The sequence below is a fragment of the Melospiza georgiana genome, chromosome 24 (genome assembly GCF_028018845.1).
Source record: "Melospiza georgiana isolate bMelGeo1 chromosome 24, bMelGeo1.pri, whole genome shotgun sequence".
NCBI lineage: Eukaryota > Metazoa > Chordata > Aves > Passeriformes > Passerellidae > Melospiza > Melospiza georgiana.
This window is the reverse complement of record NC_080453.1, coordinates 2,867,713-2,880,662: the sequence shown is the minus strand read 5'-3', so window position 1 is coordinate 2,880,662 and position 12,950 is coordinate 2,867,713.

Genomic DNA, 12,950 nt, shown 5'->3' with positions numbered 1-12,950 from the left:
CTCCTCCCCTCCCTGTCTCTTCCCCGTTTTTAGCTCCAACTCCTTTTTTCTTGCTCTGTCTGGGTCAGGATCTCCAGCCAAACACCCCAGGGCAGAAGGGCTTGGAATGGATGGGGTGGGCCTGGGCCCTTGTGGGCAGCTCAGACCCCTCAGGGTTGCTCCGCCACCACCCATCTGTGCTGAGTTCAACCACGAGCCTCTGTGGAAAGGAAAAAATGCTGCTTTTGTTTCCTCTGCAGCCCCCATAGAGGCTCTAACGCCTGAGCTTGACTCCTTGACAGCCCTCAGCTGCTAATCACACCTAAAAGTGCCTGCAAACATAACCAGTGGTAAATGCACAGATCTAATCACGCCAGGGAACAGGAGAGGTGCCATTTAGCAGCTCTAGAAAGGAATCAGTTCTCTTCAGACTAACAGTCCTTGGGGAGGGATAGCACATGCAATATTCAGTGGGATATGGAGAGCAACACAGAAAGAGCCAGAAATACCTCCAGGAAAATCTCACTGGTGGAGATGATGAAGCTGAAGAGGATCAGAGGGCTGGAAAGCCTCGGCCAAGCCACGGTGTCCTGAGACCTTCACTAGCTCGCTCCATCTTGGGAGAAACCTGCAGCCTTTCCTCACCTCATGATGGTGTTTTGCGCATCAGGAGGGTTCCCAAATCCTGGAATCTCTGCCGGGAGCAGGAGAGGATGGAGGGGAGTGGGCACATGGAGAAGGTTGTGCATGTTGCCCCTCTGCTCTCTGGAGGAGCCTAGCACAGCCCCAATCTCAATACAGCATTTTCCATAATACTACACCATGAACATAATTATTACAGGATTTTCCCAGTCTGTAGTTGAAAACTTACTTGGAGAAACAGTGTCAGGTTCCCTAAATGAAAGTTATCCCTTTTGCTCCCAAAAAACCCCCAGTTTCTTGTTACTTCCACTCATTCCCTCATGGATCCCTTTGCTGGTGTCTGCTCTCTTGCTCAGTCCTTAGGTGGCCATAAAATGTCTTCATTTCTGCATTCAGCATGGCTTGATCCTCTCCAGAGGGATTATGAGGAGCACTTTCCATGGTTGTTGCTGCCTCTGCAGCGGGGCCCGCTCGGCTGTGCTGTCCTGGGGCTGCCACCGGGCCCCGGCCGCAGCCACTCACTGCCCTTGTGGATGCAGAGCATGGATTGGGATGGGCTGGAGGAGGCTTGGTGTTTCTGAGGTAAAACTTCTGAGTGGTAACTGGGGTAATTTCCCGTCCTGAATTCCCTCCAGCATCCAGCCTCCTCAGCTCTGCTCATACCATCAGCGAGTCCTTTCCAGAGACCTCTTGGACAGGAGGGGTGAAAACTCACCCTGTGCCAAGGAACTCTGGCCAAAGGCTTTGAAGGTTGCTGTAGTTCAGGGGTGAGAAGCAGTCTTGCTCTGGAAAGGGCTGAGCTGTTTAATTGCAAACAGCATTACTGGCTTCGCTCATTAATGCCTGTGTGCTCAGCCACCCTCTCCAAACGTGTCCCGAGCCAGCAGGAGCTCACAGCGCTCACATCCAGGGTCTGGAGTGGCAGCTTCTGGATGTTCCTTATCAAGAGGCAAAGCCCAGGATGGGGCAGGGAAAGGCTGAGCCCTCCTGAGGCCGTGCCGGGCTCCTTTGAGCAAGCTGGGCCCAAAGCCCACACAGGCAGCCCGGGGCGCTGGCTGCGCTCCCTCCTGAGAATGTGGAGATGATTAAAGCACCGGGAGGAGCTGGGGGCTTGGGACGGGGCAGGGAGATGACAACAACACACTGTGTGTTGTATATGTGTGTGTGTGTGTCTGTGTGTCTGTGTGTCTGTGTGTGTCTGTGTGTGTCTGTGTCTGTGTGTGTGTCTGTGTCTGTGTCTGTGTGTGGGGGGGCTCTGTGTGTGTGTGTGTGTGTGTGTGTCTGTGTCTGTGTCTGTGTCTGTGTGTGTCCGTGTGTCTGTGTCCATGTGTCCGTGTGTCCGTGTGTCCGTGTGTCCGTGTGTCTGTGTGTCTGTGTGTGTCTGCCTGTGTGTCCGTGTGTCTGTGTGTCTCTGTGTGTCTGTCCGTGTGTGTGTGTGTGTGTGTGTGTGTGTGTGTCTCTGTGTGTGTGTCTGTGTCCCATGTGTCTGTGTGTCTGTCCATCTGTGTGTCTGTCTGTCAGTGTGTCTGTGTGTCCGTGTGTCCATGTGTCTGTGTGCCCGTGTGTCTGTGTCTGTCCGTGTGTCTCTGTGTGTGTGTGTGTCCCATGTGTCTGTGTGTCCGTGTGTCTGTGTGTGTGTGTGTCTGTCTGTCTGTCAGTGTGTCCGTGTGTCCGTGTGTCCGTGTGTCTGTGTGTCTGTGTGTCTGTGTGTCTGTCCGTGTGTCTCTGTGTGTGTGTGTGTGTGTGTGTGTGTCTGTGTGTGTGTGTGTGTCCCATGTGTCTGTGTGTCCCTGTGTCTGTGTGTGTGTCTGTCTGTCTGTCCGTGTGTCCGTGTGTCCATGTGTCTGTGTTCACAGCGCACACCTCTCCCCTTGCCAGCAGCAATAGCTGCCATATGGAGCCCGTTGCGGAGGATGCTGGGCCGGCACAGGCACAGCCTGGTTCTCAGGATCAGTTTGAGCTGCAGGATGTTCTCTGTGAGCCCATTTCCCTGCAGAGCAGCCTTCTGGGGGATGCTCACACACTGGGGGTGTTGCCAGTTCAGGAAGTTAAACCTCCCGACGCTGCTGGTTTTGTGCCCCATGCCCAGTGCCCAGGGGGCTGCTGGGGACACCAGGACGTCTCTTGTTCATCTTGTGGGGAATTTGCAGCACAGATCTGATGAAGAATGTCTGAGGACCTGGGAAAGGGGCTCAGCCTGGAGTCTCAGGGGGGATATTCTGGCTCTGCACAACTCCCTGACAGCCGGGGGGGTCAGGCTGTGCCCCAGGGAACAGGGACAAGAGGAGAGGGAACGGCCTCAGACTGGGCCAGGGCAGGCTCAGGGGGGATATTACAAAATATTTCTTCACTGAAAGGGTGATCCAACCCTAGCACAGGCTGCCCAGGGCAGGGAAGGATTTAAGAGATGTGCAGATGTATCACTTGGGGACATGGTCAATGGTAGCCTTGGCACTGCTGGGGAATGGTTGGACTTGATGATCCCTGAACAATTCTGTGATTCCCTTGATTTAAGCCATCTCCCCAGATTACAGGATGCCAGAATGATTTGTCTTGGAAGAGACCATAAAACCCATCTCATTCCACCCCTGTGCTATGGGCAGAGAGTTTCACTAGACCAAGCCTCATTCAACCAGGCCTTGAACCCTTCCAGGGATGAGGCAGTCACAACTGTTCTGGGCACCCTGTGCCAGGGTCTCACTACCCTCAGAGGAAATGTTCCATCCATCCCTGCCCCCTGGCAGTGGAAAGTCATTCTCCCCTCTTATGCCTCCACGCCCTTGTCCAAAGTCTCTCTTCAGCTCTCCTGGAAAGCTTTAGTCCCTGGAAGGGACTCTCAAGTCTCCCTGGACCCTTCCTGCCTGCCCTCAGCTATCCCAGCCTGGCTGGGGATCCTGCCCAGCACCACAGGGAGATCCCACCTCCCCATCTTGCCCTATTTCCAAAGCTTCTGCACACCCACACAAGGAAAGACCTCACAGTGGCAGCTCCAGAACTGCCCTGCCTTATCCCCAAGCTCATCCCTGTCCCCAGAGCCTCTGCCTCAGGCAGTTTCTCCTGGCTGAGCTCCAGCTGGCAGTTCCATTTATCTGGCTGCATTAAGTGCCTGGCAGGTTGCATTATTCTTTAAGTACGTGAGGCTTTTCCAAACCTCATCTTCTCCCAGTTGCTCCTGCAGGCTGGCATTGGGGAAATCCTGCAGCATCCCAGCCCGTGGTTCCCAGTTACCTTCCCCATCCAAGAGCCACAGATGTGGGGTGCTGGAACTCCTACATGCTGCTTTTTTCTGATAAATAAGGAAAAATGGGGCTACAGCTTAACCATGTGGGCTTTTAAAAAATTTCCAATCAGCTGTGGATCTATTTTCATCTAGAAAATAATGTATTGATATATATAAAATGTATCCATAGACATATAACACATACCTGTAATTTTTTCAACTGAGATCAAAGTACAGTCCCTCATTTCATCTGGGGGATGGAGAGTGCAATTAAAAATTACCTATTCTGCCAATAATAATAAAATAAGTGCTTTTATTAATCAGAGCAACACCCTTTTTGATTTGCATCAGCAGGACCCAGGGATGACAAGCAAGATGTTGCAGTATTCTGCATGAATGGTTCAGTATCCTGCTCTGAGACTTCTGGGATAAAAATCTGAGATGTCCCAAGGATGTATTACAGGCTGGGGGGAGGGAATGGAAACTGGCATTTTTATATGCCAGAACCCATAGGGCATTAGCAAAAGGAGGTGTGACTTGCACCATGCACCCCCTGGGAGCCACAGCCAAATCCAGTCTGCTGGGCTTGGAAATGGGGATCCCTGGCCCCCAGCTCATTGTTCTCCATCCCCTCTGGCTCTGTCCCAGTCTATTCCACTGGCTGCAGTGTTCAGCATCCAGCCCCACTCACAGCCCCCGTGGGACCCTCCCCAGCAGCAGCCGGGGGCAGGGGAGATGCCTCCAACTTTTCTGCGTGGCAGGAGAGAACATCAAAGGCACCAACCCACTGCCTCATCCACGCCCTGCCTTGGCCTCTCTCCCTCTGTCCCCGTTTGCATCATGGAAAATGATGTCCACGGGGTGCAGCCAAGGCTGCTGGCTCAGCTCCACATGCCCGGGGCCAGCTGAGACACAAACACGAGCTCCTGTTCTGTCCTAGGAGGGGGCATTTGGCCTCTCCCTCCCCGATCCTGCATCTCTTTCCCTCTTCTGGAATAGTTACAGCTGCTCAGGAAACACCAGGGAAAGCCAGCAGAAGAAACTGCTGTGTTTCCCTCCTTCCTTCTTATCTGTCAGCCAGAACCAATTAAACTCACAGGAGCTCAGCTCTTCCCTCCTTCCCTTTTAATTTCAGACCCTCTGGTAAGAGGAGACATGATAAAATGCAAGATTAAATGTCTAATGCCTGGGATTTGGGATTACTGGGGCCAGGCTGGATGGATGGAGGAAGAGGGATGTGTCTGGTTACAGGGAGGAATTGGGCTAGCACTGCTTCTCCTCATCTTGTCTCTCATCTGTGACATTGAAAGGGCAGGGAAGTGTGAAACCCCTGCACAGATCCAGCCCAGAGCTGTTCCAAAGGGAAAGGTTTCATTCTGTGATGCTCAGTTGTGGCTTTGGGAGGGGATTTCTGTTCAGGGCTGGGGGGGTGAGGTCCAAAATCCCCCCATGGCAGCTGGAGCTGGGTGGGGATCTGTGGGGCCAAGTCTCTGAGGCTGGTAGGTAACAGCATCTGATAACCCCTGTCATAAACCAGACATGCATCACCCTTCCTGCCATCTGCTCTTTGCTCTATATGGGAGAGTTTCAGGCTTTGATGGCTGCAAAGATGCTGCTGATTTATTCATGGCCACTTCCCACCCATTAGCGTTAATAGCTCTTCTTACTTTGTCTATGGAGCCTCTCATTGACCTGGGAAGGTCAAGCACAGTGAGATGCTGTAGCCCAAATAATTTCCTGGAAATCACAGGTGTGGTGCGTTCCCATCCTCAACATCTGAGCTTTCCAGCAGGGAAGGAGGATGCCTGCAAATGTCCCCTCTCTCTTTCTTCTTCCTCTTGATCTTCTCACTTTAGAGAAGAAATTGCAAAGATGCAATTGTGGAAGCTCTCCACAGCCTTCCTCCCAGCTACTCCTGGCTGCACCATATGGCAAACAGGCTCTGCTCCAGCTTGCTTTGGGTAGCAAAGTGCCCTTTGGGTGGAAATGTGTCTTTTGGATGAATCCCAGCCCTATATAAGCCCCATGGCTTTTGATGAAGTCGCCATATCTCAACCACTGAGCAGCCAAGGGGTTTCCAGGACCTTCCCAGGGGAGAGAAAATAATTTCTCCAAGACAAACCCCCTGTCTGAGCAGACCAGAGAGAAATGAGTTCCTCGACAGTTGCTGTTCAATGCCTGGGTATTCCTGCCTTTTGGGCCCCACAGCTCCAAACCTATCACGTTAATTTTGCCAACACTTTAAAGGCAATCAGGGTGCAGCTCCAGCCCTGCTTCTAGGCTGGTGTCCCCGGGGAGCAGGGGAGGAAGGATCTGTGAGGGTTGTGCTGGGGTTCTGGTGTTCTAGGGCTGAGATCCCCTAAAGCCTCGGGGGCTGCCCTGCTGTGAGGGGTGGGGGAGCATTTTGAATCCTCCCATGCTCCAGAAAGTGGGAGAAGATCTTTTGTGCAGCGGCTCCGTGTCTGTGAGGTGATGTGGGTGGGGGGATCCAAATCTGTCAAGGAAAGGGCTGCAGAGGATGAGTTTGTATCCTGGGACGAAACAGAATATTCCAAACAAGAAAGCTTTGTGGCTGAGTTGGCTCATCTCCCTTTCCAGGGGATCTCACCCAGTTCTCTCCCCTCCTGAGGTCTCAGCTCCCTGGATGTTATTTGAAACAGGGACATGGATAAATGCAATAATCTTCCAGAGATGCTGAGATGCAGCTGATGGGCCAAGGAGCAGATAAATGTGTTAGTGCTGAGGCACTGCACAGGCTCCTCCTGCTCCTGCCTGACCTCAGTTGCCAACTTTAAAGCACAAGAAAAGGCTGTGGATATTGCACTGGGTGATTTTTTTATTCTGGTTTGGGTTTTTGTTTTTTTACTTTACTAAACCTTTAGCAGCTTGGTAGCAGAACCAGGGCCTTCTCTGGGGCTGCTGGAAGACCTGGTGCTCAGGCACAGCAAGAGACATCATTTCAGTGAGGATATTTGCTGTATTCTGGAAACACTGGGCTCAGGCATCTGAATTGCCAATAATGGCCATTTAATGTTCTGAGCCAAGATGTGTCCTAAGCCTGTGAATTGAGACAGACAAAGGGACATTTCTGTCTCATGGGTACCCAGACATCCGAGTTGTGCAGTTTTCCTTGTGTGATGGACTGGGGATGCTCAGCTCCTGCATCACCCAAGCAGATATTAAAGTGTTTTGGGAAGGGGCTTTTGGTACAGGATGGCTCCATGTCCCACTGTGGGAACAAGGAGCAGAGACACTGCCAGACCCTGTGGTTTCACATCTCCTTCAGGGCACAACACTTTCCCCCTGCAAGCTGCTAATGAAGGCTGGGTGCTAACGAAGGTGTGATTTAATGGAGGAGGGAAAAAGGAATGGGAGGGTTTTCAGATGTGGATCTCGGCATGGGTCAGGGATGGATGGAAGACAATGCACCCCTGGTGTGCTCCATCTCTTCAGAGAAACAATGCCTCGAGGGCTTCTGCAGCACAGATGTCATCCTGTCATCCCATGGACCACGTCTGGTAGCTGATGATGAAGCTCTTCCCCCTCAATTGCAGTGTGCCCCTTCTGAACTTGTTCTTGAGCTCCTGCAGTGACAAGTTCAGCAGTTTGATTAAACAGGGTCTAAAATGCTTTTCCCTCAGTGACTGTTCAAATTTGGCCCTGATGGGTTCATTGGATTCTCATGGCATTTCTCCTGTAGGATCAGACATCAGGAGGATCCCTCAGCCCCTGCCCCAAGCAACCAAGGTTTCACACAGCCTGTCTCAAATCTTTTCCTGCCTGCTCCAGCAAAGCACAAAAGGGTTGAAAAATCCAGATTTCCTTCCCACCAAGAAGCATGTGGAGCTGGAAATATTATGGCTCATTTTGAAATGAAAAGGCAATCTCAGAATATTGCATTTCTGTAAAATATCTCATCCCAGCTTTAGTTGAAATACTTCAGCTTTTATTTCTGATACTTCAACATTAGCAAGCACTAATGCTTAGTAATTTAGGATATAACTGAAATGACACACCAAAACACTTTGATGCAAGAAACTCTCTGAAAGCTGGTGAAGAGATAGAAGGATGAGCCTTTTGGCGCATTTTGGAATAATCCTTAGAGAAAGTCTGCCCTTCCCATCAGGATGTGGATCTTGATCCTTTGTGTCACCAAGAAAAGCAAGTGATGACCAGATGCAGCTACTCCAGAGCAAAAGCTCCTCTCCTGAATGTTTCTGGCTACTTAAAATTCATTCTGGCTGTGCTGACCCCAGCCTGAGCCACCCACGGAGCGCTGGGTGTGCGTGCACAAGATCGAGCACCTTCCTGCAGCTCTCTGCTCTCAGTGTGTGTTAGAGACACAGGGTGACATTAAACCCCCTTCGGTGCAGATGTCCTACCCAGCCCGTGCTGACACTGCGCTGCCCAAGCTGGAAATGCAATGGCCCGGCAGTTCCTGGCAAGGGCTGCCCCAGCTCTGCAGCCTCTCATTTCCTGCTCCTCCTTTTCCTCCTCCTCCTCTTGCTCTTCCTCTCCCCAAGTGGCTGCTGGAGCATCGGGAATGCAAATGCAGCAGGCAATGTCATCTTCCCAGATATTTTTGGTCAAGCATGGGTGTGTTTCTGTGGACTTTCAGTTGCATAAAACTCCACAGAGCTGTGCTTTGGCTTGAAGTCGTCGACTTGAAGTTCCCTTCAACTGGAAAACATTTGGGTTTTGTTGTTTGGAAAGAGGAATTCGTTACACAGAGCTCTGCACCCGTGAGCCTGGTCAGGCAAGGAAGGATTGCTTTACATGGCAGAGGAGGACAGATCTGTAAATCAGATCCCATCTTATGTCCACTGGCTAGAAAATTAAACACAGCAGCACAGAATGCGTCCAATACTGGAAAAGTTTGCCAAACACTTTCATAAGTCCCTGGGAAGAGAAGAGGCATTTAACTTACAGCTTTGGAGATGCATTAAATATCACTTATTTTGTACATTCGATTAACTTGCATTAATATGTGAAAATATGCAGCTTTTCTTCTACATGGAGATGGATGACATTTCCAGAACTCAACTCTTCAGGCTTTTCCAAGTTCTTATTGAAAAGCTGGAGATAATTACTTTTCCAGGGACATACAGATAATGACTTCACATTTACAGAGCATGATTAATTACAAGTCTGTTTGTATTTACAGTTGTTTCACTTACCCCAGTAATGGGGCCACCTCTGAAGCAGCCTATGGAGCTATTAGCCCACGGCACCAGGAATCTGGTGCTCTGGTTATTTCCAGGCATCATACAAAAACCATCTCTCTGAAAGTGACTTTGGGAAGGTGTTGGGTCACCCTTCTGCTCCTAATGCCTTGCCCAAATCTCCTTGTCTGCCTGCCCTGGCTCCAGTGGATGTGGGGGACTGTTTTTCCCCCTTAGCTCTGTGGCAGCCTTGTGAATTCTGGGGAAGCTGCTGCAGCATCTTCTGCTGGATGGGAGTTGGATGGAAGCTCTGGTGCCCTACAATCACCAGCTGCCAGCAGCCCAGGAGGGATGGCAGTCTGACTCCTCGGACAGAAATCACTTCCAGGCCCCACATCCACCTGTCCCAGCATGAGGAGACTGTGACCATGGGCCAAGGAGCCCACAGGGAGCATGTCTCTGCTCCATGCCTTGGTTCCCCTGTCGCTAGGCAAGCTGGTATGTCTGCTTCATGCTTTGTCCTTCACAGCTGACCTGTCCAGCCCCATCCCAGCCCCACTGCTCTGAATCTCCTTCCCCAAGGCAGCATCATGGAGAGCAGAGGAGCCCCAGCACTCAGGATACACATCCCTCAGCCAGAGGAGATCTCACCACTGCGCACTCTCTCCTGCCCAAAATGCTGTCCAGGCCATGACCCTGCTTTAGCAGGCAGCATTCTCTGCCCATCACCTCCAGCACAGGTCGACAGCTGCCTCTGCCAGGTCAGAGCCATCAGGGAGGCTCCTCTTTCCCCTCTTTGGTAATGGGGGAGGCTCCTCAGCCCCGCGAGCCTGTGCCAAATCCCGCTCCAACAGCTGTATGTTCTCCAGCATGAGTCATCCCCACCCCGAGCTTTCAGCCTCACCATAACAACATTCCTTCTCTCTGCTCTCAGATCCTGGCTGTGATCACTCCCTGCCTGGTCCTCCTTCCTCCATCCACATGGTCCCTCCTGCCCAGATTCAGTCCCCACCTGAAGCAGCAGAGAGCAGAGAAGGCTTTGCCAGGATTACCAGAGATTCAAGCAAGGATTCCATTTCCCTTCACCCCTAAAATCAAGTGGAGGTGCCCAGTTATCATGAGATTAATTTTTCTCTCTTTAAAGAGAGACAATGATGTTGGTTCTTTTTCATATTGTTTTTTGTTGTTCTTCCCATCCCAGATGTGTCCATAGGAGCCACCACTGCCACCCTCTCCCAGGGCATAGGGAAAAAGCTCTGAGCTGTTGGTCCTGCACATCTCCTGCCCTGCCATGGGCTCTTCCCCAAAATCTCCTCCCTGAGCCCCCTCTTCTCTCCCTGCTGTCACTTTTGTCCCCAGTGGCTTCTTCTCTTCTCTTTACCCCTCTGTTCCTCTGGAGAGAGACGGTCCCACGGGAGGAACCCACATCCCCATCCCAGCAGCTTCCATCTTGGGAAGGGTGGAAAATCCAAGCTGAGCTCTTCCTGCCCTGCATAGTCCAACTTTAACCCCAGGGAACCACAGGCAGCTTCCCTCTCCCCCAGCCCTGCCTCCAGCGTCTCTTCCCACATTAACAGCTGGCCCCTGGGGGACACCAGCTCACTCAGGGCATCACTGGTGACCTGTGACTGGAAAACTGCTGTGGAGACAGAATCTGTGCAGGGAGGGATGCTACTGGAGCGTGGTGGCTCCTGCCAGCCCCATGCTACCAGCCCCCTGCCCTGCCCCTGCTGCCAAGCCCTGCTCCAAAAGCTGCCAGCACAGAGCTCCCACCACCTCCCTCTGGCTCTTTGGCCAGCACTGCCTGGCACAGGTACAGCCTCTGAATAGAAACCAAATGTTGCTTAAAAGCACTAATTTCTTCTGGATCATGGGGTACCCAGATGGGTTCCAGTGGTGGCAAAGGGAGACCTTGAATGTGTTTACTTGAGCAGTATGACAAGCCAAAGTCAAATCCCATTCTTCCCTGGGCAGTGGTGTTCCTTGCCTGGAAGGCTTGGATGAGTGAGGCATTGCTCCACTCCAGCAATGCAGCTGGCACCTTGGACTCACAGCCATAATCCCTTCCCTCAAGAAACTCCAAACATTCACAGAAGTTGCTTTAATTGAGCCCAGCAAGGAGGCAAAGAACCGACCCTGTGCAGCATTCCCCCAGAACTGGGGATTAAATTCCCTCATCATCAACCTTCTGGATGATACTCCCTGCCAGAGACAGGTGAGGAACCTGGTGTCCTGCACCTCATTTTTAAGCTTTATCCCTAAAAATCTTTCCCAGGAAGCGCTCCCTGCCATAGAGACATTCAGCTGGATCCTGGGTCTGCTTCTGGACTGTGAGGTGTCAGTGGCAAAGTTACACAGGGAGTTGAGTTGTTTTGTGGCTTCCTAGGGAGAGCAGGGATCTGAGGAATGTGACCTTGGCACACTTTTAATTAAAGGCTGAGAAAGAGCCTCTGCCTTGCAGAACATCTGAGGGTCTGGGTGATATGGGGTCCCCACAGCACTTCTGGGGTGCTGGGGTGGAAATGTGCTGGTGAAGGCTTGGATTGGCAGTTTTGGTGTGTCAGGATGTGCCTGTGGTTACAGCTGTGCGATTCTGTTCTGTGCCCTGTGGGGATGTGGGCACAGGGAGGAGGAAACGAGGGTGAGGGATGGGGATGGGGGATGCAGAGGCAGGAATGAGGGTGCTGTGCCATAATCCCTGGGGCTGACAGAGAGATCTGCTGTGTCCTTGGCATGTTCAGAGGAGGGGAAACAAAGCCCTGCACTCTGAGCAGCTCCTTGCCGAGGGTCCTTGCACTATGCCTGTCTGGAGGAGAAAGTGCCTCTGGAACCCGCCTTAGCACCGTCTGGGGGGACTGCAGCAAACACCTCCAGCTGCCAGGATGGACGCGGGATAATGCTTCACCCCAGCTGCTGAAATCCCTGTGAGGAAAGGGGGGAACCACTGCAGCAGCCCCAGTCCCAGTGCAGGCTGGCCTGGCTTGAAGAACTGGGATCTTCTGGTGCACTGCAGGCTGGCGGGCAGGGGGGCTTTGCTGGTGGGGTTAAGGGTCTCTGAGCCCTGAGTATTTCATAGGACCAAAGAATCACGGAATAGTCAGGATGGGAAGGGTCCTTAAAGACCATCCAGTTTCAGCCCTCCCCCTGGCGAGGGCAGGGACACCCTCCCCTGGAGCATCCCCGGCGAGCAGGGCCCATCCTGCGGGAGGGCCTGGGGTCCGCCGCGGGGCGAGGGGACCCGGGCGCGGGGCGGAGGAAGGATCGCAGCCCGGCCTCTTCCATCCCCCGCCGCCGCCGGGGGCCAAACCCCATCGATGCCGCACCGCGATCGCAACTTTGGCACGGCCGGGAAGCGGCGGCCGCCCCGCGGAGCCCGGCCCGGGAGGGGCACGGGGGCTCCCGTCCCGTCCCGTCCCGTCCCGTCCCCCCCGCCCGCGCCCGCCGCGCTCCGCCCCCCGCGGGGCCGGGGCGGGACCCGGGGCCGGGCGGAACCCGCCGCCCCCCCTGCCCGCGCCCAGACGTCCCGGCGGCGGCGAGCGGGGAGCCGGGGCTGGGATCGCGGCACCGCGCTGCCTCCCGCCGCTCCATGGCCCCGGCCGCGGCGGCGGAGCCCAGCGCCCGCCGCCCCCGGGGCACCGGCACCGGCCCCGGCCCCGGCCCCGGCGGGAGGCGCACGGCTCGGCGGCCGCCGGTGAGTGCGGGGACGGGGGGACCGCGGGGGGGACACGGGGCACCGGCCGTGCACAGCCACATCCACAGACCACGGGCACACAGACCACGGCGGGATGCGTGCTGGCCACTGAGCTTCCACAGGCACCCATGGACAGACAGCGGGCACCCACAGGCAGGCACTGAGCACCCCCGGGCACCCATGGACAGACAGCGGGCACCCAGAGTCAGGCACCAGGGACCCCCGGGCACCCACGGATGGACAGCACCGAGCACCC